This window comes from Macaca fascicularis, chromosome 1 (assembly GCF_037993035.2).
Source record: "Macaca fascicularis isolate 582-1 chromosome 1, T2T-MFA8v1.1".
NCBI classification, from domain to species: domain Eukaryota; kingdom Metazoa; phylum Chordata; class Mammalia; order Primates; family Cercopithecidae; genus Macaca; species Macaca fascicularis.
Window position 1 is genome coordinate 159277196 of NC_088375.1, and position 27805 is coordinate 159305000.

At 36.8% G+C, this 27805-nt stretch overlaps 1 protein-coding gene across 9 annotated transcripts in view; it reads left to right on the forward strand.

Annotated features, from left to right (window-relative positions):
- SLC44A5 (solute carrier family 44 member 5) overlaps window positions 1-27805 on the forward strand; it is a 418500-nt gene that overhangs the window by 235283 nt on the left and 155412 nt on the right. The gene's annotated exons all lie outside the window — the stretch shown is intronic.

Here is a 27805-nt window from a genome sequence, read left to right on the forward strand (position 1 = left end):
CACAGTCTGAGTATTAAGTGCTAAGAATCTTTCATGACAGTCTATCCATTGAGAAATATGTGATTCTTTTAAAATCTAGGAATAGCTAAATATTTGGTTGGTAAAGAATAATTGCTGACTGAAGCTTATTTTGGATTCTTCTTTCAACTGTCTGGTTTCTCCTTCCTGACAGGGTTCCCTCTTTCTGCAGCTGTAAATGAATTTCCCAGGAAACACACCATGCAGCTACTGATGCTTTATCACCCCAGCTCACCTGACACATCTTGTTTTCTTTCCCTCCTTTCAACTTAGTTTGTGACTTTGACATGTGAGTCTTGTTCACATCTCTCTTTCCAATGAAGACCTTCACTCTCCAGCTTTCATGACACTCTGAGTATATTATTCAGTCTTCTTTATCTGACAGCCAGCTCTCTCCTCAGTCAGCCCCATAGACTTGAGCCTTGCTACTCAAAGTGTGGTCTGTAGACCAGCAGCATGAGTAGGACCTGGGAGGTGGAAATTCAGCATCTCAAGTCCCATCCCAGACTTATTGAATCAGAATCTGCACCTTCAGAAGATTCTCAGGTGATTCATGTGCAAATAAAAACTTCAGCAGCACTGGCTTCAAGAATTTCTCTTCCTTTGTGCAATCTCATTGCCCCTGAGATACACAAATAAGTACTTTTATGCTTTGACTTCCAACATTACTTGGATTCCCAATCTTCAAAGAAAAGATTATTATATATGTGGTGAGAATGTTAGAAGTCCATTCTATTAGCAATTTTAAAATATGCAATACATTATTATTAACTGTGATCACCACAACAAGGTGATGGATATGTTAATTAGTTTAACTTCATCTTTCTACGATGTATACATAGAGCAAAACATCACATTGCACCCTGTAAATATACACAATTATTGTGTATATTTAATTAATTAATTTAAGTAATTTGTCAATTAAATAAATAAATGTATAAGAAAATATGATCATACATGTACTTTCCTGCCTCTGTTCTCAAAACCCATTTATTGACTCTCATGTACTTTAATTCTACCTACTTAGATGCTGCTGTTTGTTCTCACACTTAGATAGCATTTTACAGTTTCAAAATTCTTTCATATAGATTTTGTTACTTAATCATATATGATCATATAAGGTAGAAAGGTAGGTTATATAATCTTTTGTAGAGCCTATTTTGTAAATTTCCATTTGTAATTTTTTAATCTTAGGGTTGAAATAAAAAGGTAAAAAATGTATCAGCAGATTTTTTTTCTTACCTTAAAACAAAGTAGAGGTCAAGTCTTTTTTGTGCCATCAGAAGTCTGAATTATTCTGCCTCAAAATGTATCATGATTCAAAATAATGTTTTTTTGCTCAGTATGATCTGAGTTATGTTTTTATTCATAGACCTTGTCTTCTCACTTAGAATAAAGTAATTAGGCCTAAAATAAACCTTCATCTTTCTGACAAGGTTGAGATAAATGAGCCAATGAGGAAAAAAACATTCCACTTCTGATATAAAGTAGCCTAAGGAGAGAAGTACCACTGAGTGCTGCTTCTGCTTGAATGGACAAAAGTAAAAGAAAGAGGAAAAGTTCAACACAGGATATTGTACTATGCCACTTCCATTCTCCCAGAGAAGGTACTAATGGGATAACTCTGCTGAGTCATGGCCCAGGAGGAACTGTTGGTTTTGCATCCACTAAAAGTGCACCTCAGCAGAGGGAAACACTCCCAGATCCTAAGATGTGGGGTGCATTCAGTAGTCAGGAGTGAGTGGATAAACAGGCCTTGCATTTCGATTGGGTGGATGATGCCATTTTTGTCTTTTCTTTTTGGTTCATTCATTCCACATTTATACTTCCTTTTAAGAGCCTGGTATTAAAGAAAGCTTAACTGTGCTAGCGACGTGGGTAAGCTTGGGAGAATTAGAGTATTATTGAGTTTAACCCACGGGACACATTTTTCAACAGCCTTCTGTTCCAAAGAAGCTGAAGCCTACCAAAGTCAGTGGCTTGTTCCCATGTGCTCCACTTCCTCTTCTGTTACAGGGAAGGGTTGTTCTCATCCTTTCCAAGGTTCATAGTACCTCTATCTGCACTGCCTCTTCAAAGACTTTGCTATTGCAATTATCCCCTCTTTCTCTTGCCTACATGTAAATATGCCTTAATATAGCTGCCTGAAATTTATTTTTAAAAAATGTTCACTTAACCCTTTCATCATGCTAAAACTCAAAAGAATTGTTTATAGGCACTGACTCCACTTTTCTCCTATTCTCTCATTAAATCACTCCAACTGGAATTGTATCTGCGTTACTTCATGAAACAGTTTTTTATCGTTTCCACAGACCTGTATCTTGCTCTTCCATTCCAGAATTCTTTTCCTCACCTTACTCTCTCTCAGCAGCATTCACCATGGTCAGCTACTGCACTTTTTAAAACACTTTCTTCTTCTGTTTCCATTATACCACACCTCCTGGGTTTCCTCCTGACTCTGTGATTTCTCCTTCTCTGCCCAGTCGCTCACACTTAAAGTCTGGGTGTTGGAGAGCCCCCAGAATGCATTTTCTCTGACTTTTCTAGGTAATTGTATCTGATCCCATAGTTTTAAAAACTATGAATGTGGTGTTAAGTCCTAGATTTACATCTATAGCCCTGACTGCTCTTTCTTGCCCTGGACTTATTTATTTGACTTTATACCCCACCAGATCTGCTCTTGTGTCTACCTTCCTTTCTTTAATAAGGGCATCACCACTCACCATCTCCACTAAATCGCTTCATTCAAACCACTGTTACTTCTCAGTTAGATACCTACCATAACCTCCTAACTCATTTTTATCTGCAGCTATTACCCTACTCTGGTCTATTTTCCACAAAATAATCAGATGAATCTGTTTATAATTACAGTTCCTATTTTCAAAATCAAGTTGTGAAGTGAGCAAATAAATAACCAACTGCTATTTAAAATGTTCAAAGCTCAATTCTAATGACTTAATATTACTTTTTTCATTTATCACATTTTATCTAATTTGTAGTACATAAATATCAAACCACAAAAGCAAATATATTAGCCTAACATACAGTATGCCATTTTGAATATTGGCTATTTTCATACCAATTTGATTCTGACATGTCAACATTTTTATTTACAAGCAAACATAAAAATGTATTACTTTAAAGCACACAAGATAAAGAAGAGACAGTTTTTAACCCTTTGTAATAACATAAAACATGATTACATTGTTGTATGTGTATTATATATATATGTATGTATGAGCATATGTTTATGTATAGAGAGTCTTTTTAAATGAGGTATTAATACTTGTTTCATAATAATCCTTCAAATAACACTTCCTTAGCCAAATCAAAGAAAGTTAAGATGGCTTTGCAGCTTTTTTAGGCAAAGATTTGCATGACATGTGAGACAATGAAAACAGTGTTTAGATATTTTTCGATCTTATTCTTTTAAATTTCAAATTTTATTTTAGATTCAGAGGGTACATGTGAAGGCTTGTTACAAGAGTATATTGCGTGATGCGAGGCTTTGGGATAGAACCATTGAGGTAGAACATGTCACCCAAATAGTGAGCAGAGTACCCAAGAGGTTGATTTTCAACCCTTGTCCCCATCCTCATCCCCTCTTATAGTCCCCAGTGTCTATTGTTCCCATCTTTATGTCTGTATGTACCCAATGTTTAACTCCCACTTATAAAAATATGCAGTGTTTTGCTTTCTGTTTCTGTATCAATTAACATAGGATGATGGCCTCCACCTACATCCATGTTGCTTCAAAGGACATGATTTCTCCCTTTTTGTGGCTGCATAGTATTCCCTGGTGTATATGTGTCACAGTTTCTTTATCCAGTCCACTGTTGATGGGCACCTAGGTTGATTCCATATCTTTGTATTGTGAATCCTGATGGAATAAACATACAAGTGCAGGTGTCTTTTCAGTAGAACAATTTCTTTTCCTTTGGATATATACCAAGCAATGGGATTGCTAGGTTGAGTGGTAGTTCTGTTTTTGCTTCTTTGAGAAATCTCCAAACTGCTTTCCACAGTGACTGAACTCATTTACATTCCTACCAATAGCATAAAGAGTTCCTTTTTCTCTGTGTACTCACCAACATCTGTTATTTTTTGACTTTTTAATAATTACCACTCTCTCTGGTGTGAGATGGTATTGCTTTGGGATTTTGATTTGCATTTCTCTGATGATGCACGATGTGAAGCATTTTTTTTTCATTTGTTTCTTGGCCACTTGTATCTCTTCTTTTTGAAGTATCTTGCCCACCTTTTATGGAGTTATGTGTTTTTTACTTGTTTGGTTAGGTTCCTTATATATTCTGGATATTAGACCTTTGTTGGGTGCATTGTTTGCTACTAATATTTTATCCCATTCTGTCAGTTGTCTGTTTACCCTGTTGATAGTGTCTCTTGCTGGGCAGAAGCTCTTTAGTTTAATTAGCTCCCACTTGTCAATTTTTTTTTTGATACAGAGTCCCATTCTGTCACTCAGGTTGAAGTGCAGTGGCGTGATCATGGCTCACTGCAGCTTAGACCTTCCTAGGCCCAGGTAATCCTTCCATCTCGGCCTTCTGAGTAGTTGGGAATATGCACCATGATGCCTGGCTAATTTCCTCTAGATTTTTTAGTTTGTATAGATAGATGTATTCATAGTTTTCTCTGAGGATCTTTTGTATTTCTGTGGGATTGGTTGTAATGTCACCACTGTTGCTGGTGTTGTGTTCATTTGGATTGTCTCACTTTTTTTCTTTGTTAATCCAGCTAGCAGTCTATTGGCATTATTTGTTTCTCCTTTCAAATAACCAATTTTTTGTTTTGTTGATCCTTTTTTGTGAATTTTGGCATCTCAATGTCAATTAGTTCTCTTCTAATTTTAGTAATTTATTTTCTTCTGCCAGCTTTGGGATTACTTTGTTCTTGTTTTTCTAGTTCCTCTAAGTGTGATATTAGATTGTTAATCTGAGATTTTTCTAACTTCTCGATACAGGTATTTAGTGCCATAAACTTTCCTCAACACTGCTTTTGCTGCATCCCAGAGATTTTGCTATGTTGTGTCTCTCTTTTCATTTATTTCAAAGAAATTTTTATTTCATTAATTTTTTTGGTTACCCAAAAGTCATTCAGAAGCAAGTTGCTTAGTTTTCGTATAGTTGTGTGGTTTTGAGGAATCCTCTTGGTACTGATACCTATTTTTATTCCACTGTGGTCAGAGAATAGGTCTGGTATGATTTTAGTTTTTTTAAATTTATTGAGACTGGCTTTATGGCCAAGAACGTGGTTGATCTTAGACTATATTCCATGTGCACATGAGAAGAATGCATGTTCTGTGGTTGTTGGGTAGTACCTTGTAGATGTCTTTTAGGTCCAGTTGGTCAAGAATTGAATTTTAGTCCAGAATTTCTTTGTTAGTCTTCTGCCTCAATGATCTAACACTTTTAGTAGAGTATTGAGGTTCCCTATTATTATTGGCTGTTTAATTCTTTCCATAGGTCTAGAAGTACCTGTTTTATGAATCTGAGTGCTCCAATGCTGAGTGCATATGTATTTAGGACAAATATGTCTTCTTTGTTGAAATGAACTCTTTATCATTGTGTAATCCTCTTTTTTGTCTTTTTTTCTGTTGTGAGTTTAAATCCTGTTTTATCTCATACAATAATAGCCACTCCTGCTCTTTTTCATTTCCCATTTATTTGATAGATCTTTTTCTATCCCAAAAGTCATTCAGGAGCAAGGAGCCTATAGGTGTTGTTACCCATGATATGTGTCTCTTGAAGACAGAGGAAGGTTGGGTCTTTTTTTGTAAATCCAATTTGCCACTCTATGCCTTTTAGTGGGGTGTTTAGGTCATTTACGTTCAAGGTTAATATTGATATGTGAGGTTTTGATCCTGTTGTGATGTTGTTAGTTTGATGCTTTGTAGTCTCAATTGTATAGTTGTTTTTTATAGGGTCTGTGGACCATGTACTTATGTGTTTTTGTGGTAGCAAGTATTATTCTTTTATTTCCACATTTAGAACCCCTTTAAGTGTCTCTTGTAAACTGGTCTAGTGTTAATGAATTTTCTCAGCGATTTCTTGTTTGGAAAAAATTGTCTTTCTCCTGTTATGAAAATTAGTTTGGTGAGATACAAAATACTTGGTTGGAATTTCTTTTATTCAAGAATGCTAAAAATAGGCCTCCAGGTCTATTCTGGCTTGTAACATTTCTGCTGAGAAGTCCGCTGTTCACCTGATGGGGTTCCCTTTGTAAGTGATATGACCCTTTTCTTTTTTTTTTTTTTTCTTTTTTTTCTTTCTTTTTTTTTATTATTATTATACTTTAAGTTCTAGGGTACATGTGCGTAACGTGCAGGTTTGTTACGTATGTATACTTGTGCCATGTTGCTGTGCTGCACCCATCAACTCGTTATACCTGATGTAAATGATGAGTTGATGAGTGCTGACGAGTTGATATGACCCTTTTCTATAGTTGCCTGTAAGATTTCTTTTCATGTTGACTTTGAAAATTCTGTTGATATGTGTCTTGAGGAAGGTCACCTTGTATAATGTCTCACAGAGGTTCTCTGATTTCGTGAATTTACATGTCAACTTCTTTAGCAAAATTGGGAAAATTGTTGTGGATTGTATCCTCAAATATGTTTTCCAAGTTGCTTACTCTCTCTTCTTCTCTCTCAGAAATGCCAGTGAGTCACATGTATAGTCTCTAGAGGCTTTGTCCATTTTAAAATTATCCCTTTTTATTTGTTTTTGTCTGATTGAGTTGATTTGGAGGACTGATCTTCAAGCTCTGAAATTCTTTCCTTAGCTTGGTCTAATCTGTTATTAAGACTTTTAGCTGTATTTTGAAATTTCTATAGTGAAATTTTCAATTCCAGAAGTTGAGTTTGGTTCTTTCTTAAAATGGCTCTGTTGTTTTTCAAGACTTGGATCATTTTTTGAGTTTTCTTGGATCGGGTTTTAATTTTCTCTTGAATCTCATTGAGCTTTCTTGGCCATCCATATTCTGAATTCTATGTCAGTTGTTTCAGACATTCCAGTCTGGTTAGGATCCATTGCTGGAGAGACAGTGCAATCCTTTAGAGGTAAGAAAACACTCTGACTTTTTGAATTGCTAGAGTTCTTGCACTGATTCCTTCTCATATGAGGGGGCCAGTATTTCTTTTTGAAATTGCTGTCATTTGGATGGGACTTTTTGTTTTTATAATAATTTTTGTGTTTGACTGTGGTGTATGTTGTGTATAGTTGATTGGCTTCATTTCTTTGTGCTTTTCGAGGGCCAAGGCTCTGTAGAGCTCCTTAGTTGTGGATCCTTTCCTGCATGGGTTTCCATGTATTGAGTGCTGCAGGGATGTATTTTTGCTTGCTGGTGTGATTCAGGTTGAAATCCAGTAGATAGTGCTTAAGAGTCAGGGCTGGCTGGCGGGTAGGCTCTTAGCCACATGACTCTTGTGTGTTTCAGTGCATGTGCAGCAGTGCTCTGGGGAGGGGAGAAGGGGGCAAAAGATGACTTCCTCACCAAGTTTGTCCACAGGCCTTAGTGGAGTCCCCTGCAATTACTAGCACCACGCCTGCATTTCCTTAGCACCAAGTGGGGCTTTGGTGGGCTACCTTCTCCACACCTTCTTAGGTGTGGTCTGTGCCAAGTGTTAGGTCACCAGGAGACCCACAGTTCCCTGGAGACCTACTGGTCCTCTAAGCCTGACAGAGTCCAAGGAGATTGTGGGGTATGTCTGCAGGTAGTCTGGTGATTCAGTGGGTCACGAGTGGAGGATCCTGAGGCAGAGTGGTGGTAACACAGGTGTTCAGCTTGTGTGTTGACGATGGCCAGGGATTTTAGCCCAGAGGATGATTGTGGGGCCTGCCCGGCTTGCACTCCTTCTACTGGGTCTCCCTCTGATGCCTGCCTAAGAACAGGCCCAACCAGCTAGATTTGTCCCAAGCCTTCTGCACTCAGGTCACTTGGCCGTTCCAAAATGTTCTAGGCTGTAGGGCTCCTTGGGGCAGAAGCTGCACCTAACAGGCTACACCCTTTCTGGACTGGTCTGGTGGAGGCAGGGATGACCAGCTCCCATGCCACCACATGAGCACATGCCACACTCCCTCGGTGTTCTGAGAGTGGGGGCTCCTCCCCCACTTGAGCTCAGGCCACAGATCTCAACTTGATGCCCCTGGGTAGTGTGCTTGAATCCTGGGGGTAGGGACTGGGCCAGTAGTTTTGTCCTCTGACCCCTCAGGGTTGAGTGCCGGCTGTGCTGGGGGAGATGAACTGCTCCCAGGCAGCTGGCAAAACACTCAGGTGGGGCAGTGGAGGCTGTGCTGTGGGCAACCTCCTGCAGGAGTAGCCAGGCAGGTTGTCTTAGGAGGGACTGGTGGACAAGGCAGCTTGTGGATCAGATGTGCCCCGCTCCTGCAGGAAAGGCAGCCTTGCTGTCTCCTGGCCTGACAGGCAGCAGGAGCTACAGTCACTCAGAGCAAGATGAAGAGCCTTGAGGGATGAATGCCTACAGTCATGTTTTGTTGCAGCTATACCACGTGCCACCTTGAAACCTTCAGGGCTCTATGCAGGTTCAATCTCTGCCTCTGTCTGATCTCTGAGAAGTTCCTCCTGCCAATTCAAATGTCTGTGGGGGTCACAGGATTTCTTGTCTCTAGAATCCCAGAGGTTTGTAGTTGGGGGGTGGTGCCTTGGAGTTCCTTTACTCACCCCTTCCTTAGGACCTGTTGAGGGCCAGGAGCTGGTCTTGGTACTCGTGACTCCATGCAGGCTTCCCAGCTTTCTTCTTCTTCAGCCACAGTGTCTGGCACCTCCCTATCGATTTTTGGTGTTTTCTCTCAAAATGTTTTTTTCAAAGTATAATGGTTTACTCTATATTTTGGTTCTGTTAGTGGAGGAGGCCTTTCCCAGCTGCATCTAATCAGCCATCTTCTAGATCTTTTTCTTGATTCTGACACTTTGACTTAATTTAAATGTTGACCTGAGGATATTTTGACTCTATTTCTAAATACCAATGTTCAGATTTATACCATCATCAATGAATTTGGGTCAATAAAGAGTTCTTACAGTTTTTGAAGTAAAATCTATGAGTTTGATTCCTTAATTTTTTGTATAGCAGTATTAAACTATGGTTTTATTCTTTTTTATTCTACTAAACTTCATTGGACTAAATGTTTTCTGTGTCAATTTTAAAATAAAGATTTGATTTAGTGATTATGTTTTATCTACATTGTTTTAACAATCAAAGCTATTTCATTAAATATTTTTGTGGTCATTATTTCTTTCTAATACAATTTTCCAATGTCAAATTTTAAAGGAATATATAATTCTTTTATCAATTTTTGGTCAGTAAACATTACCAGGAAAATTTAGCTAACGTCAATTCTATTTTCTGTTAAAAGCTTCTCTAAAGGTTTAGTTTCTTCCAAAGTCAATTTTTGCATTTTTCTGGTTTACTAACAATATGTGATTCTTTAACCCATTTTGACCATTGTCCAACTAACTTTTAAAAAGAAAAAATTCACTTCACTATATGTATATGTCTTTAGAATTGCTAGTTTTATTTTGTCATGATGGTTTCCTCCTAATCTCATTTTGCTTGGGTAAAGTTGTATTTTATGTTGAATATCCTCAGTGTCAGAATGCCAGGATTAAAATATTCTCCTATAATCTTAATTAGTCTTTATTTTTTTCTCTCAATCTGCATATAATTGTTAGCCAGAGTTGTAATAATTAAAAATTATTGCTAAAACAGGTTTGACTCAAGTACAGAAGTTCCAGAAAGCCTTAAGGTATCTGGGGAAAAGTAAATGTAAATTTAAGGAAAAAGGGTAAATTTGTTATTTAGGTACAAAATTTTATATGCATTTGATCTCTGACTCACAGGGGAAAAGCTCTTTCCTTACGTTGAAGTTTTTTTTTTTTTTTTTTTTTTTTTGAGACGGAGTCTCACTCTGTCACCCAGGTTAGAATGCTGTGGCATGATCTTGGCTCACTGCAGCTTCTGTCTCCCGGGTTCAAGTGATTCTCCTGCATCAGCTTCCTAAGTAGCTTGAGTTACAGGCGTGTGCCACCACACCTGGCTAATGTTTGTATTTTTAGTAGGGACGGAGTTTCACCAATTTGATCAGGCTGGTCTCAAACTCCTGGCCTAAGTGATCTGCCCGCCTTGGCCTCCCAAAGTGCTGGGATTACACGCATGAGCCACTGTGCCCAGCTACCTTGGAGCTTTTATATACCTTGTCAATCCAATCTGGCTTTTTCTTTCTGGTAGGATAAGCTACCTCTTAGCACAAAGTGTTCCTCACCTGTGTGAAAAAACAGCCTTTAGAAGGCTGAACTAAATAAAAAAAAAATACAATCTCCTCACACTTTTAAATAGTTGGGCCTTCCTTTTAGCTTTTGGTAGATTAGTCTAAAGTAATAGAAATGAATGTATCTTTTATTGATGAGCTGGAAATAGTTTAGACTGTTTATCTCTTTCAAATGATTAAAAACAGATAAAGTGGCTACTCTGGGATGGATCTGATTTTATTTCTCCATTGTTTTTCATTTTTTGATTTTTTAATTTTCCATTTTCTTAATTTTCTTGATCATCAAGAAAGGCTGAATATTATGCTCTGTAGAAAGCTACTTGGGTCTTTGGATATGTTGATGTGACCACAAAAATAACAATAAAAATAGTTAGTTTACAGCACTTACTATGAGTTGGACACTATTCTTACTGCTTTACATATGCTAACTTAATACACGTAAAACCTCTTTGAGGATGGTTCTATTTCTCCTATTTTATAGATGAGGAAACTGAGGCGTAGAGAAGTTAAGTAACTTGTGCAGATAAGCACAGTAACAATTGAACACAAACTGTATAAAGTTTTCTACTTTAAAAATACTTTGTCTTGTTTTTAATTAGAAATAAACTTTTGATTCCCTGCCTTAGCAAATAGGGTGAACATATACTTTCCCATTGACACATCCTTGCTGCACATAGAGATATGGAGAGATGGAGCATGAAGTTTGAAGTCTCCAGTAAAACTAGAGTCCGGCCCCTTTATTTGCTTTGTCATTACCAAACCCAACAGGAAAACTGAGGAGTTTTCTCTGTATGAGATGAGAGCATAGTCCCAATCCTTCTCACTACTCTTTCTTAATATGCTTCTTAGTTTAGATCTTCCCTGTAGCACATGCACGTTGTTTCGTGCAACCAATAAAACTGATCACATTATTAAAGAGTTTGTAGGGAGAAATGAAAATCAGTAGAGATTTACTAAATGCTCAGTTTTACAACTACTTAAACCAGGAAATTATATTTTTCTCCTATTCCTGATTTTCGTCATCTCTCTGACACCCCTGATTCTTCTCATTAGCCTACCATACACCCACTCTGATCCTGCATCAAAGTTACTCACTTTGGTGCTAATCAGTTTCCTGTTTGATCCTGCAGGACATCATACACTTGTGAGTTTTTGTTGAATGTTTTCAGTACAACCTGTATATAATAATATCTGCTAGGAATGCTCTGGTTTGTGCTCCAGGAATTTTGTTACTTCCATCTTTTCTCTACAGCCTTTGAGATTGACTTTGTAGTTCACTGAGAGGTCCAAAATACTTATTCTACATAAATTGCCTGGAAGAGTTCACCTCTAGGTATTTGTATACACACACTACCGGACGTCTTTGCAATAAGAAACTGTGGTTGGAAATATTCTGATCAATATGCTACCCAAGTCTGAGTCTGTCTCAGTAGTTAAGGAGATGAAAGAAGTTATAAAGCAGTTTGAAGTGGAAGAAATTATTTTAACTGGAAAAAATTTCAATAAACAAATTATTAAATTGATATTCTTCTTTCTAAAATAGTTATTTTTATATGTAGATAGGTATAAGTTTATGTTACAGCATATGGGAACAAAAAAACCAGAAATTGTTTATTTCCTCCTAGAACTAAAGGATAGTCTAGAATATTAGCTTTAGAAGCTTGACAGTCTTTGCCAGGTTCCAGGCCTGGCTTAAAGCCAGAGGATGGAGGATGAGGAAGATAATTTTCCCAATCATTGAATAAAGTTCTTAGTTCAGTCAGAACTACCCTTAGTGGAAAAGTCTAACCTATTCAAATAATTTTATTTTCAAACATCAATAAATAGTATCTTGATGGCATAGAGCCTTCTGAGAAAACTGGATTGCATACATGGTAATCTGTGATTGGGCTAGAGAAGATGAGCTGTAAGCAGTAAGTTATAAGGGCAAGCAATGGGAAAACTTCCAACTGGAAACTTGGTAATTGGTTAAACTGTTTCATCTTTGTTTTTTATTCTTTGGGTGAAGTTTTACTTTTTCTTTCCTTATAAACTTAACTACATCTTCAGTTATTAAAGCAGTTTCTATTTTTATATTGAAGAAATGAAAGTACCACATTTAATAGAAAATGTAAAAATAGATTTAATAAATTCTGATTTTTATTTTAAATAAACATTTAACTGTGTGTCAAAAAAGTATTGCTATGAAACTAAGAATTAACCTCTGTTTGGAGACATTTATACTTTTTCCCAAATGAAATAATAATATTCTATCAAAATTAAATTTTTATCATGACATTTTTATGGAATGTATGTATCTCTCATGAATTGCTGCTATCACCTCAATTTTGTCATTGCACTGAAGAGAACATGCATTCTTTCTTCTCCTTACCTCAGGAATTCCTAAAAGTATTAATCATCCTTGAAAATAAAAATGCAATAGATAACATTATTTTTAAATTTCTCTGATATAATGTGGAGTAGATTCTTTATTTTGTATGAAAGTATGTAAGTAGTAATAAGAAGCCAGGAGCAGTGGCTCACACCAGTAATCCCAGCACTTTGGGAAGCTAAGGAAGGACGATAGCTTAAGGCCACAATTTTGAGACCAACCTGGGCAACAAAACAAAACCCTGCCTCTTCAAAAAATTTTTAAAAAAATAGCCAAGTGTAGTGGTGTGCACCAGTAGTCATAGCTACTCAAGAGGCTGAGGCAGGAAGATTCCCTGAGCCCAGGAATTGGAGGCTGCAGTGAGTTATGGATTATGGCCCTGTATTTCAGCCTGGGTGACAGAGTGAGAACCTGTCTTAAAAAAAAAGTAAGAAAAAGAGAACAAATCACTTTTTGCTTTCTTTGGATATCTTCCATAAAGCCAGAAAAATAAGAGAGATGTATGCCTGCTAGGAAAATTTCTTTTGGACTTTAATGATGTTGATACATTTCAATATGTATTTAATTGGTTAGTACACTTTATGTTTTTATACATAAACTTCCTTCTTGAATACATCATGACAGAAGTGATAACAGTAAACATGCAGAACATTCTCATAGTTGTGTATGCCTCATGAAAGAGTTGCTCTTGACAATAATAGACATTTCTTAGGATATGTTTCAGACCACCAAGATTTGATTTTGAGCATTCAGAATACCAATTTGAGTGGTGTGTGTGTGTGTGTGTGTGTGTGTGTGCGTGCACATTTTAAAGAGACAGAGAGAGCAAAATCAATTTTATTGTTATGATCTGAAGGTACCTATTAAAGTATACTTTATAAACATATCTTCTAGAAATATTGAGTCAATGCCACCTAAGTCAAAGCCAAAGTGTATTAGGTAAGTATTTACTTAACAAATACAGTCAACCCTTGGTGTTTAGGGGTTCTGCACCTGCAGATTTAGCCAACTGTGGATCAAAAATACAGTATTTGTGGGATGTAGAACCCACAGATATAGAGGGCAGACTTTGTGTATTCATGCATTTTGCAGAGTAAACTACAGGACTTAAGCATCTGTGGATTTTGTTATAAGGGAAAGATAGAAACAATCCCCTGTGGACATCAAGGGACAAGTGTAATTACTCAATTCTGTGATTATGATAAGAAATTTGTACTGATTGGTCAGATGATCGGGTTAAATGTGATATTTATGAGTGGTTTTTCTTTATTGGTTGCTTTGTCAGATAATTCTGATTAAAGCAAATTTCTCAGTAATATTGATGTTTTTGTCTAATACCTGACCTAGTGATGTGAGGCCAGCCTCAACAAATATTGACAAAAAATCATTAGCTATTTGTTAAACGTTTAGAAACTGTTAAGTGCTCTTTTCTAAAAACAATCAATGTATTCCTTAATCATAGAGAATATGGTATAAAATGCAATACAGGGATGACATTAGCAATTCGGTGGAATAGGAGGTCTCCTTTTCATATTCCTGCAACTCCAACAATAATTTGGCAGCCATTTATGGAAAAAAAATGCCTTTCGGGGTGCTATGGGATCCAAGTAAGTGATTGTAAGCTCTGGTAGACCCCGAGACAGATGACAGCTGTTTTGAGAAGGCAGGCCTGTGCCCAGGTGGCAGGCTCACTGATGGTGATCTTGGCTACAGACCTGAAAACAGCTCCATCCCCCTATGGACTCTGCTACAGCCCCATTTGGCCTTAGTCCTGCCACCAGCACCATCTACCAAGGGAGCCACGAGGAACCACGTCCGTTCCGGGTTCAGGTAACAGGCCTGCTGACATTGGTCCTGATTGTGGACTCTGAAGCAGTACATGACCCAACTCCAGGTCCTCTCAGTCATGATCCAGGAGCAGTCCTGTCTGATGAATAATGCAACAGGAATGACCCAGCAGGAGCCACACCTGTCCACAAACCTGTTAATAGGCCCACCTTCTGCAGATCCAACTGTGGATCCTGAAGCATATGATCCTTGTCTCAATGCCAGCTTTACTGACCAAGGTATCGGAGACAGTCCCATCTGCTTAGGGACCCCATGGGAGATATGCCTACCTGAGCCCCCTGACAACAGACCTACCAATCACAGATCTCATTGTGGACCCAGCAAGAACTATGTGACCCAGCTTCAACCTCACTCAACAGAAATTCCAGAGGCAATCCCACTATCCTGGGGACCTAAGAGGACAAGGTATTTACTTGCTGAAAATAGTTGTAAAGACTGAAAGAGGTCTTTATCTCTTCCAATGCAAGGCTATCTGGATTACAAAGAATCAGGCAAACATGACTCTGCCTAAGGAAACTAACAAAGCTCTAGTAACTGACACCAAAGAAATGATGATCTACAAATTATCTGACAGAGAATTCAAAATAATCATCTTAAAGTGGCTCAATGGGATGTAAGGTAACATAGATAATTTTTAAAAAATCATAAAAACAGAGCATTAATACAATGAGAAGTTTAATAAGAAACAGAAACCATAAAAATAACCAAACAGAAATCTAGGAGCTAAAAAATACAATGACAGAACTGAAAAATTCAATAGAGAGCATACACAGCAGACTCAGTCATGCAGAAGAATCCGCAAACTCAGATAGCTCATTTGAAAGTAGCTGGTGAGAGGAACAAAAAGAAAAAAGAATGAAAAAGAGTTTAAAAAAGTATGCAAAGCCTGTGGTACATCATAAAACAAACAAATAAATTAAGAATTGCATAAAAAGAAATGAGAGAAAAGGGAAGAAATCTTGCTTAAATAAATAATGGCTGAAAACATCCCAAATCTTGACAGCAGTATGGGACTACAAATTCATAAAACTTAAAAGTTCCCAAGAAAGGTCAACAAAAATAATTTCCTGAATATTCTTGAATATTCTAATCAAATTGTCAAAAGTCAGACGAAAGGAGAATTGTGAAAGCAGCAAGAGAAAAGTGACTCATCACACACAAGAGAACTTTAATGAGGCTGCCAATGGATTTCTTAACAGAAATCTTGCAGGCTAGGAGAGTATGGGATTATATATTCAAAATGCTAAAAAACAGCTACAAGATTAATACACCTGGAGAAGTTTTCCTTCAGAAAGGAAGAGATGAAGACATTCTCAAATAAAAAAAAAAAAAAAAACAACTGAGGGACTTCATCACCACTAGGTCTGCCTTACACGAAATGTTAAAAGGAATTCTTCAAGTTAAAATGAAATGATATTAAGTAAAAATATGACAACACATGAAACTATAAAACTAACTGGTAAATGTAAATATATAGTCAAATTCAGAATATTCTAATACTTTAATGGTGGTGTGTAAATCACTTTTGACTCTAGTATAAAATATAAGACTAAAGTATTAGAAGTAATGATAGCTACAATATTGGTGAATGAATTTTTATATCTTTTATAGTATATTCATTCACAAAAAATATAAAATGTGGTATCAATAGTATACAGGTAAGAGTAGTGAAGTAGAAGTATAGAGATTTATATATGATTGAAGTTGCTATCAGCTTAAAATAGACTTTTATAACTATAAGATATACATTTACCCCCCCTGGTAACCACAGAGGAAAAACCTCTAGTAGATAAATAAAATAGAATGAGAGAAGAACAAAGTATATTGCTACCAAACATTAACAAACTACAAATAAGGAGAACAAGAACTCATTTTTTTTTTTATGGCTGCATAGTATTCCATGGTGTATATGTACCACATTTTCTTTATCCAGTCTATCATTGATGGGCATTTAGGTTGATTCCATGTCTTTGTTATTATGAATAGTGCTACAATGAACATACATATATATGTGTCTTTATAATAGCATGATTTATATTCCTTTGAGTATATACCCAGTAATGGGATTGCTGGGTTGAGTGGCATTTCTGTCTCTAGATCTTTGAGGAAACATGGACGGAGCTGGAGGCCATCATACTTAGCAAACTAATGCAGGAACAGAAAACCAAATACCACTTGTTCTTATTTATAAGTTGAAACTAAATGACAAGAACACTTGGACACATACAGGGGAACAGTATACACTGGGGCCTACCAGAGGGCAGGGGGTTGGAAGAAGGAGAATATCAGGAAAAATAACTAATGGATACGAGGCTTAATAACTGACTGATGAAATAATCTGTACAGCAAACCCCCTTGACACACATTTACCTATGTAAAAAACCTGCACATCCTGCACATGCACTACTGAAATTAAAATACAAGTTAAAAAATAAAAATAAAAGAAACCCTGTGTTATTGAAATGTCAAAAAAAAAAAAAAGATAGCAAGAGAAGAAGGAAACAAAGGACAAAGGAACCACATAACCTTCATAAAACAATGAACAAAATGGCAACAGAAAGTCCTAACATGTCAACTTCAAATGTAAATAGATTAAATTATCCAACCAAAAGCCACAATTCATGAACAAAATAAGTTTGACAAAAATGGAAATAATTATTAAAAAGAAAAATCCTAGAGATAAAAATACAATAAATGAACTAAAAAAATTAAGTAGCAAACTTCAGTAGCAGGCTTCATAAAGCATAAAAAAGAATCAGTGAGCTCCATGACAGGACATTGGAAATTATCCAGTCAAAGGAGCAAAAAGAGAAAAGAATAAAAATGAATGAAGAAGGCCTATGGGAGTTACGGGAAACCATCAAGAAAACTAAACTTTGCATAGTGGGTGTTTAGAAGGAGAAGAGAGAGAAAAGGCCAACAAAGCATTTTTAAGGAACTATTGAGTGAAAATTTCTCAAATCTTGGGAAAACACCACCATACAGGTATAGGAAGCTAATAAGGTTTGAATCTGTGTTCCCACCAAAATCTTGTGTTTTAGTTGTAATCTCCAATGTTGGAGGTGGGGCCTGGTGGGAGATGATTGGATCATGAGGCATATCTCGTGAATAGTTTAGCATCATCCCTCTTGTTACTGTCCTCATGATAGTGATATCTCATGAGATCTTGTCATTTAAAAGTGTGTAGCAACAACCCCTTACTGTCTCTTGCTCTTACTCTGGCCATGTGATGTGCCTGCTGCACCTTCATTTTCCACCATGGTTTTAAGTTTCCTGAGGCCTCCCCAGAAGCTGAGCAGATGCCAGCAGCATGATTCCTGTACAGCCTGCAATAATGACAAATTATTTTCTTTATTAATTACCTGGTTTCAGGTATTTCTTTGTAGCAATGCAAGAATGGTCTACTACAGAAGTTTAGATCTCTACAATCATATTCAAACCAAAGAGGAACTCACTAAGACACATTATAATAAAATCTTCAAAAATCAAAGACAAGAATTCTGAAAGCAGCAAAAGATAAAAGACATACCACATACAAGTAAGTCCCAATACATCTGTCAGCAGATTTCTTAGCAAAAGCCCTGCAGACAAGGAGAGAGTAGAGTGAATATTCAAAGCATTGAGGGGAAATAATTGCCAAGTAAGAATACTTTATCTGGTAAAGCTGTTCTTCAGGAATGAGGAACACAAAAACTTTCCCAGGCAAACAAAAGCTAAGAAAATTAATCACCACTAAGCCTTCTTAATAGGAATTTCTAAAGAAAGTTATTTAAGCTAATATGAAAGACTCCTAATTAACAACATAAAACACATGAAAATACAAAAGTCAATCAAATAAGTAATACATAATTATATTCCAAATACTCTGATATTGTAATGGTGGTGTGTAAAACAATTTTATCTCTGAGAGGTAAAACACAAAACTATTAACAACAACTATAGGTACAATAAATTGTTGAGAAATACAAATCACAAAAAGGTGTACATTTTGACATCAATATCATAAAATATAGGGGTGAGGATAAATATAGAATTTTTGTATGCAATTAGAATTAAGGTGTCAGATTAAAACAGCCTAAGCATAAAATATTTTATATAAGTTTCATGGTAAACACAAATCAAAAACCTAAAGTAGTTTCAAAAAACAGAAAGAAAAGATTCAAAGCATACCACCACAGAAAACTACAAACCACAAAAAAGACAAGAAACAAAGAATCTACAAAACAACCAAAAAAAAATTTTTAAATGGCAATAATAAATCCTTAACTATTAATAATTCCTTGAATGTAAATAGATTAAATTATCCAATCAAAAGACAGAATGACTGATTGGGTTAAAAAAAATAAGACCCAACTATATACTGCCTACAGGAGACTTACTTTACTAGTATAGACATACATAGACTGAAAAGTGAAAAGGTAGAAAAAGATATCCATGCAAATGGAAACCAAGTGAGAGCAGGGGTAGCTATGTTTATATCAGGCAAAATAGGCTTTAAGTTACCAACTTTAAAAAGAGACAAAGATATGATAAAGGGGCCAATTTATCAAGAGGATATGCAAATTATAAATATATACGCATCCAATATTAGAGTGCCTAAATATATGAAGCACTTAAATGAACTGAGGGAAATATAGACTGCAATACAATAATATTATGGGACTTCAATATGCCACTTTCAACAATGGACAAATCATCTAGATAGAACATCAATAAGAAAACACTGGACTTGCTTTATGCTTTAGATCAAATGGACCTAACAGACACCTAAAGAACATGCAGTCCAACAGGATTAGCATACGCACTCTTCTCAAAGGCACATTAAACACTCTCCAAGATAGATCATATTTTAGGTCATGAAACAGGTCTTACATTTAAGAGGAATGAAATCATAACAAGAATCTTTTCTGTTCACAATCATACAAAACTAGAAATCATAAAAGAATGAATTTCAGAAAATATAAAATATGTGGAAATTAAACAACATGCTCATGAATAACCAATGGGTAATTGATTATCAATAGTCAAGAAGAAATAAAAAAGGAAGTCAAGAAATGCCATATTACAAACGAAAATGAAAACAATGTATAGAAACTTATGGGATGCCCCAAAAACAGTTCTAAGAGGGAAATTTATAGCAATAAATGCCTACATCAAAAAAGAAGAGAGTTCAAATAAACAATTTAACATTTAACTTCATGAAAGTAGGAAAAGAGGCATGCTCAAGAAGGCCGAATAGGAACAGCTCCAACCTCCAGCTCCCAGCGTGAGTGACACAGAAGACGGGTGATTTCTGCATTTTCAACTGAGGTACCAGGTTCATCTCACTGGGGCATGTCAGACAGTTGGTGCTGTTCCGGAGGTGCAGCCTGAACAGCGAGAGCTGAAGCAGGGCGAGGCATCTCCTCACCTGGGAAGTGCAAGGGGGAAGGGAATTCCTTTTCCTAGCCAAAGGAAGTTGAGACACACAACACCTGGAAAATCGGGTAACTCCCACTCTAATACTGCACTTTACCAAGGGTCTTAGCAAACGGCACACTAGGAGATTATATCTCACACCTGGCCCGGAGGGTACCATGCCCACGGAGCCTCCCTCATTGCTAACACAGCAGTCTGAGAAATAACTGCAAGGCAGCAGAGAGGCTGGGAGAGGGGCACCCACCATTGCTGAGGCTTAAGTAGGTAAACAAACCCTCCAGGAAACTCGAATTGGATAGAGCCTGCCTCTGTAGACTCCACCTCTGGGTACAGGGCATAGCTAAACAAAAAGCAGCAAAAACCTCACAGAGATCAATGTCCCTGTCTGACAGCTTTGAAGAGAGCAGTGGATCTCCCAGCACAGAAGTTGAGATCTGAGAATGGACAGACTGCTTGCTCAAGTGGGTCCCTGACCCCTGAGTAGCCTAACTGGGAGACATCCACCACTAGGTGCAAACTGACACCTCACATGTCACAAAGCTGTGTATACCCCTGAGACGAACCTTCCAGAGCAAGAATCAGACAGCAACACTCACTGTTCAGCAATATTCTATCTTCTGCAGCCTCCGCTGCTGATACCCAGGCAAATTCCAACAGACCTGCAGCTGAAGCTCCTGACTTTTAGAAGGAAAACTAACAAACAGAAAGGACACCCACACCAAAACCCCATCAGTACGTCACCATCATCAAAGACCAAAGGCAGATAAAACACAAAGATGGGGAAAAGCAGTGAAGAAAAGCTGGAAATTCAAATAATCAGAGCACATCTCCCCCTCAAAAGGAATGCAGCTCATCACCAGCAATGGAACAAAGCTGGATGGAGAATGACTTTGAGGAGTTGAGAGAAGAAAGCTTCAGTCGATCAAACTTCTCAGAGCTAAAAGAGGAACTACATACCAGCGCAAAGAAACTAAAAACCTTGAAAAAAGATTTGACGAAAGGCTAACTAGAATAGTCAATGTAGAGAAGTCCTTAAAAGAACTGATAGAGATGAAAACCATAACACAAGAACTACGTGACAAGTGCACAAGCTTCAGTAACAGACTCAATCAACTGGAAGAAAGAGTATCAGTGATTGAAAATCAAATGAATGAAATGAAGCGAGAATAGAAGTGTAGAGAGAAAAGAGTAAAAAGAAATGAACAAAGCATCCAAGAAATATGGGATTATGTGAAAAGACCAAATCTACGTCTGATTGGTGTGCCTGAAAGTGACAGGGAAAATGGAACCAAGTTGGAAAACACTCTGCAGGGTATCATCCAGGAGAACTTCCCCAACCTAGTAAGGCAGGCCAACATTCAAACTCAGGAAATACAGAGAACACCACAAATCTTCTCCTTGAGAAGAGCAACTCCAAGACACATAATTGCCAGATTCACCAAAGTTGAAATGAAGGAAAAAATGTTAAGGCCAGCTAGAGAGAAAGGTCAGGTTACCCGCAAAGGGAAGCCCATCAGACTAAAGATTAGACTAGAGATTCCGCAGATCTCTCAGCAGAAACTCTACAAGCCAGAAGAGAGTGGGAGCCAATATTCGACATTCTTAAAGAAAAGAATTTTAAACCCAGAATTTCATATCAAGCCAAACTCAGTTTCATAAGTGAAGGAGAAATAAAATCCTTTACAGACAAGCAAATGCTTAGAGATTTTGTCACCACCAGGCCTGCCCTACAAGAGATCCTGAAGGAAACACTAAACATGGAAAGGAACAACCAGTAACAGCCATTGCAAAAACATGCCAAAATATAAAGTCCATTGATGCTAGGAAGAAACTGCATCAACTAACGAGCAAAATAACCAGCTAATATCATAATGACAGGATCAAGTTCATACATAACAATATTAACCTTAAATGTAAATGGACTAAATGGTCCAATTAAAAGACACAAATGGGCAAATTGGATAAAGAGTCAAGACTCATCAGATTTCTGTATTCAGGAGACCCATCTCAAATGCAGAGACACACATAGGTTCAAAATAAAGGGATGGAGGAAGATATACCAAGCAAATGGAAAACAAAAAAAAGCAGGGGTTGCAATCCTAGTCTCTGATAAAACAGACTTTAAACCATCAAAGATCAAAAGAGACAAAGAAGGCCATTACATAATGGTAAAGGGATCAATTCACCAGGAAGCGCTAACTATCCTAAATATATGTGCACCTAATACAGGAGCACCCAGATTCAAAAAGTATGTCCTTAGAGACTTACAAAGAGATTTAGACTCACCCTCTCTCACCACTCCGATTCAACATAGTGTTGGAAGTTCTGGCTAGGGCAATCAGGCAAGAGAAAGAAATCAAGGGTATTCAGTTAGAAAAAGAGGAAGTCAAATTGTCCCTGTTTGCAGATGACATGATTGTATATTTAGAAAACTCCATCGTCTCAGCCCAAAATCTCCTTAAGCTGATAAGCAACTTCAGCAAAGTCTCAGGATACAAAATCAATGTGCAAAAATCACAAGCATTCTTATACACCAGCAACAGACAAACAGAGAGTCAAATCATGAATGAACTCCCATTCACAATTGCTTCAAAGAGAATAAAAAACCTAGGAATCCAACTTACAAGGGATATAAAGGACCTCTTCAAGGAGAACTACAAACCACTGCTCAGTGAAATAAAAGAGGACACAAACAAATGGAAGAACATACCATGCTCATGGATAGGAAGAATCAATATTGTGAAAATGGCCATATTGTCCAAGGTAATTTATAGATTCAATGCCATCCCCATTAAGCTACCAATGACTTTCTTCACAGAATTGGAAAAAACTGCTTTAAAGTTCATATGGAACCAAAAATAACCCCGCATTACCAAGACAATCCTAAGCCAAAAGAACAAAGCTGGAGGCATCACGCTACCTGACTTCAAACTATACTATAATGCTACAGTAACCAAAACAGCGTGATACTGGTACCAAAACAGAGATATAGACCAATGGAACAGAACAGAGTCCTCAGAAATAATACCATGCATCTACAGCCATCTGATCTTTGACAAACCTGACAAAAACAAGAAATAGGGAAAGGATTCCCTATTTAATAAATGGTGCTGAGAAAATTGGCTAGCCATAAGTAGAAAGCTGAAACTGGATCCTTTCCTTACTCCTTATATGAAAATTAATTCAAGGTGGATTAGAGACTTAAATGTTAGACCTAAAACCATAAAAACCCTAGAAGAAAACCTACGTAATACCATTCAGGACAAAGGCATGGGCAAGGACTCCATGTCTAAAACACCAAAAGCAATGGCAACAAAAGCCAAAATTGACAAATGGGATCTAATTAAACTAAAGAGCTTCTGCACAGCAAAAGAAACTACCGTCAGAGTGAACAGGCAACCTACAGAATGGGAGAAAATGTTTGCAATCTGACAAAGGGCTAATATCCAGAACCTACAAAGAACTCAATCAAATTTACAAGAAAAAAACAAACAACCCCATCAAAAAGTGGGCAAAGGATATGAAGAGACACTTCTCAAAAGAAGACATTCATACAGCCAACAGACACATGAAAAAATGCTCATCCTCACTCACCATCAGAGAAATGCAAATCAAAGCCACAATGAGATACCATCTCACCCCAGTTAGAATGGCAGTCATTATAAAATCAGGAAACAACAGGTGCTGGAGAGGATGTGGAGAAATAGGAACACTTTTACACTGTTGGTGGGATTCTAAACTAGTTCAACCATTGTAGAAGACAGTGTGGTGATTCTTCAAGGGTCTAGAACTAGAAATATCATTTGACCCAGCCATCCCATTACTAGGTATATACCCAAAGGATTATAAATCATGCTGCTATAAAGACACATGCACAGTATGTTTATTGTGGCACTATTCACAATAGCAAAGACTTGGAATCAACCCAAATATCCATCAGTGACAGACTGGATCAAGAAAATGTGGCACATATACACCATGGAATACTACACAGCCATAAAAAAGGATGAGTTCGTGTCCTTTGTAGGGACATGGATGCAGCTGGAAACCATCATTCTCAGCAAACTATCACAAGAACAGAAAACCAAACACCGCATGTTCTCACTCATAGGTGGGAATTGAACAATGAGATCACTCGGACATGGGAAGGGGAACATCACACACCTGAGCCTATTGTGGGAGGGGGGAGGGGGAAGGGCTAGCATTAGGAGATATACCTAATGTAAATGACGAGTTAATGGGTGCAGTACACCAACATGGCACATGTATACATATGTACCAAACCTGCACGTTGTGCACATGTACCCTAGATCATAAAGTATAATAAAAAAAAAAGAAAAGAAAGTAGGAAAAGAAGAACTAAAAAAGCCTAAAGTTAGTAGAATAAAGAAAATAACAAAGATCAGAGCATAAATAAATGCGAGACCAGATAAACAATAGAAAAAAAATCAATGAATCTAACATTTTTTTAAAAAACATAAGTCAACAAAACCTTAGCTAGACTAAAAAAGAAAGAGAGAGGCCTCAAATAAATAAAATCAAACATGAAAAGAGAACGTTATAACCGATAACCATGGAAATACAAAGGATCCTAAGAAACTGCTATGAACAATTATATGTCAACAAATTGTATAACCTAAAAGAAATAAATTCCTAGACACAGAAGATGTACCAAGACTGAATCAAGCATAAATAAAAAATCTGAATGGATGGATAATAAGTAAGGAGATTTAATCAGTAACAAAATGTCTTCCTGTAAGATCAGGGATAAAATGAGAAAAACTAATACTGATTCTTCACAAAGTGCTTCAAAAAACTGAAGTGAATGGAATACCTCCAAAGTCATTTTACAAGGCCAACATTAACCTGATAGAAAGCCAGACAAGGACAACTCAGGAAAAGAAAATTACAGGCCAGGATCTCTGATAAACATAAATGCAAAAATTCTCGACAAAATACTAGCAAAATGAATTCAACAATAAATTAAAACAATTATTCACCATGATCAAGTGGGATTTATCTTTGGGATACCAGGATGATTTAACATATGCCAATAAAACAATTGTGATACCCTACATTAACAGAAGGAAGCGTAAATACTATATGATTATCTCAATAGATGCACAAAAGCATTTGACAAAATTCAACATCCTATTATGATAAAAAACTCTCAACAGATTACGTATAGAGGAAATGTGCCTCAACACAATAAAGGCCGTATATGAAAAGCCCACAGCTAATATACTCAATAGTGAAAACTTGAAAGCTTTTCCTCTAAGATCAGGGATAAAATAAGAATGCTCACTCTTATGACTTCTTTTCAACATAACACTAGAAGTCCTAGACCAAGCAATTAAGCAACAGAAAGAAACAAAAGACATCCTAATAGGAAAAGAAGTGAAATTGTCTGCTTACTAATGACATGATCTTATATATATAATAGAATCTGTAAAGATTCCACCAAAAAACTATTAAACTGATAAATGAATTCAGAAAAGCTGTAGGACACAAACTCAACATAAAATATCATTAGCACTTCTATACACTAGTAACAAACTATTTCCAAAGAAAATGAAGAAAAAATCTCATTTATACTAGCAACAAAAAATAAGATACTTAGGTGTAAATTTAATCATGTAGGGGAAATATTTGTATGCCAAAAACTGTAAACACTGATGCAAGAAAATGAAGAAAACACAAATAAATGGAAAGATATCTTGCGTTCATGGAATGGAAGAATTAATATTGTTAAAATATTCATATTATGCAAAGTGCTCTACAGATTCAATGCAATCCCTATCAAAATTCCAATGGCATTTTTCACAAATAGAGATAATTGTTAAATTTTATGGAACCACATAAGACCCTAAAGAGCCAAAACAATCTTGAGCAGAAGGAACAAAGCCAAAGACATTACATCCCCTGATTTCATAATATATTATAAAGCAATTGTAATCAAAATAGCATGACACTGGCATTAAAAACACATTTAACAATGGCACAGGACAGACAGCCTACAAATAAACTTGCACTTTTACATTCAAGTGATTTTCAACAAAGGTGCTAAGAACACTCAATGGGAAAAAAAGATAATCTCTTTGATAAGTAGTGTTGGGAAAACTGGATATCCAAATGTAGAAGAATGAAATTGAATTATTATCTCACATCATATACAAAAAACCAGCCAGGTGCAGTGGCTCATACCTCTAATTCCAGCACTTTGGGAGGCCAAGGTGGGAGGGTCACTTGAAGCCAGGAGTTCAAAACCAGCCTGGACAACAAAGTGAGACTCCCTGTCTATGAAATAAAATAAATAATCAGCTTAAAATGAACAAAAGACTTAAATATACTACCTGAGACTATAAAACTACTAGAACAAAACAGAATAAAATTTCCATGACACTGGTCTGGGCATTGATTTTTTTTGATATGACCCCAAAAATATAGCCAACAAAAGCAAAAATGGACAAATGGCATTGCACCAAACTAAGAAGCTTTTGCACAGTAAAGGAAGTAATTAACAAAGTGAAAAGACAGACAATTTGTAGAGTGGGAAAACTTGTTTTCAAACCATATATCTGATAAGAAATTTATATCCAAAATATATAAGAGGCTCAAACAACTCAGTAGCAAGGAAACAAATAACTCAATTAAAACATAGGGAAAGGACCTGAACAGACATTTCTCAAAAAAAGATATATAAATGGCTGACAGGATATGAATAAATGCTCTATATCACTAATCACTAGGGAAATGCAAAATTAAAATCACAGTGAGGTATCACTTTATGCCTGTTGGCTACTATCGAAAATATGAACGATAACAAGTATTGGTGAGGATGCAGAGAAAAGCAAACCCTATGCACTGTTGGTGAGAATGTAAATTAGTGCAGTCATTATGGAAAAATGGTATGGAAGTTCCTCAAAAAGACAAAAATAGAATTACCACATGATCCAGCAATCCCATTTTTGAATACACATCCAAAGGAATTGAAATCAACATGTTGAAGAGTTATCAACTGTCCCATATTCACTGCAGTAGTATTCATAACAGCCATGATAAGGAATCAGCCTAAGTGTCCATCAACAGATTAATGGATAAAGAAAATGTGGTATAGCTGGGTGGCTCAGGCCTGTAATCCCAGCACTTTGGGAGGCCAAGGTGGGTGGAATGCTTGAACCCAGGTTTTCCAGACCAGCCTGGGCAACATGGTGAAACCCTGTCTCTAACAAAAAAAAGAAAAAAAAGAAAAAAGAAAAAAATTAGCCAGCGTGGTGGCATGCCTCTGTAGTTCCAGCTACTCCGGAGACTGAGGAGGGAGGATGGCTTGAGATTGGGAGGTGGAGTTTGTGGTGAGCTGAGAACATGCCACTGTACTCCAACCTGAGTGACAGAGTGAGACCTTGTCTCAAGAAAACAAACAAACAAAGAAAAAAAAAAAGAAAATGGTATATAAACATAATAGCATACTATTCCACCTTAAAAAAAAGAAAAGAAAAGAAAAGAAAATTCTGTCATTTGCAAAAACATGGAGCAACCTGGAGGGCATTATACGTGAAATACGCCCAGGCACAAAAAGACAAATACTGCAAGGTCTCACTTATATGTGCAATCTCAAAATGTCAAACTCATAAAAGAGAGAGTAGAATGGTGTTACCAGAGGTTGCGTGCGGGGGGAGTGTAGGGAAGGGAGGGAATGGGAAATTGTTGGTCAGAGGTTATAAAGTTTCACTTAGGAAGAATAGGTTTTTGAGATCTATTTCACGGCAGGGTGATTAAGTCAATAATATATTGTTTATCTCAAAACAGTTTAAATTTCAAATATCTCACCACAGAGTATGATAACAAGCAT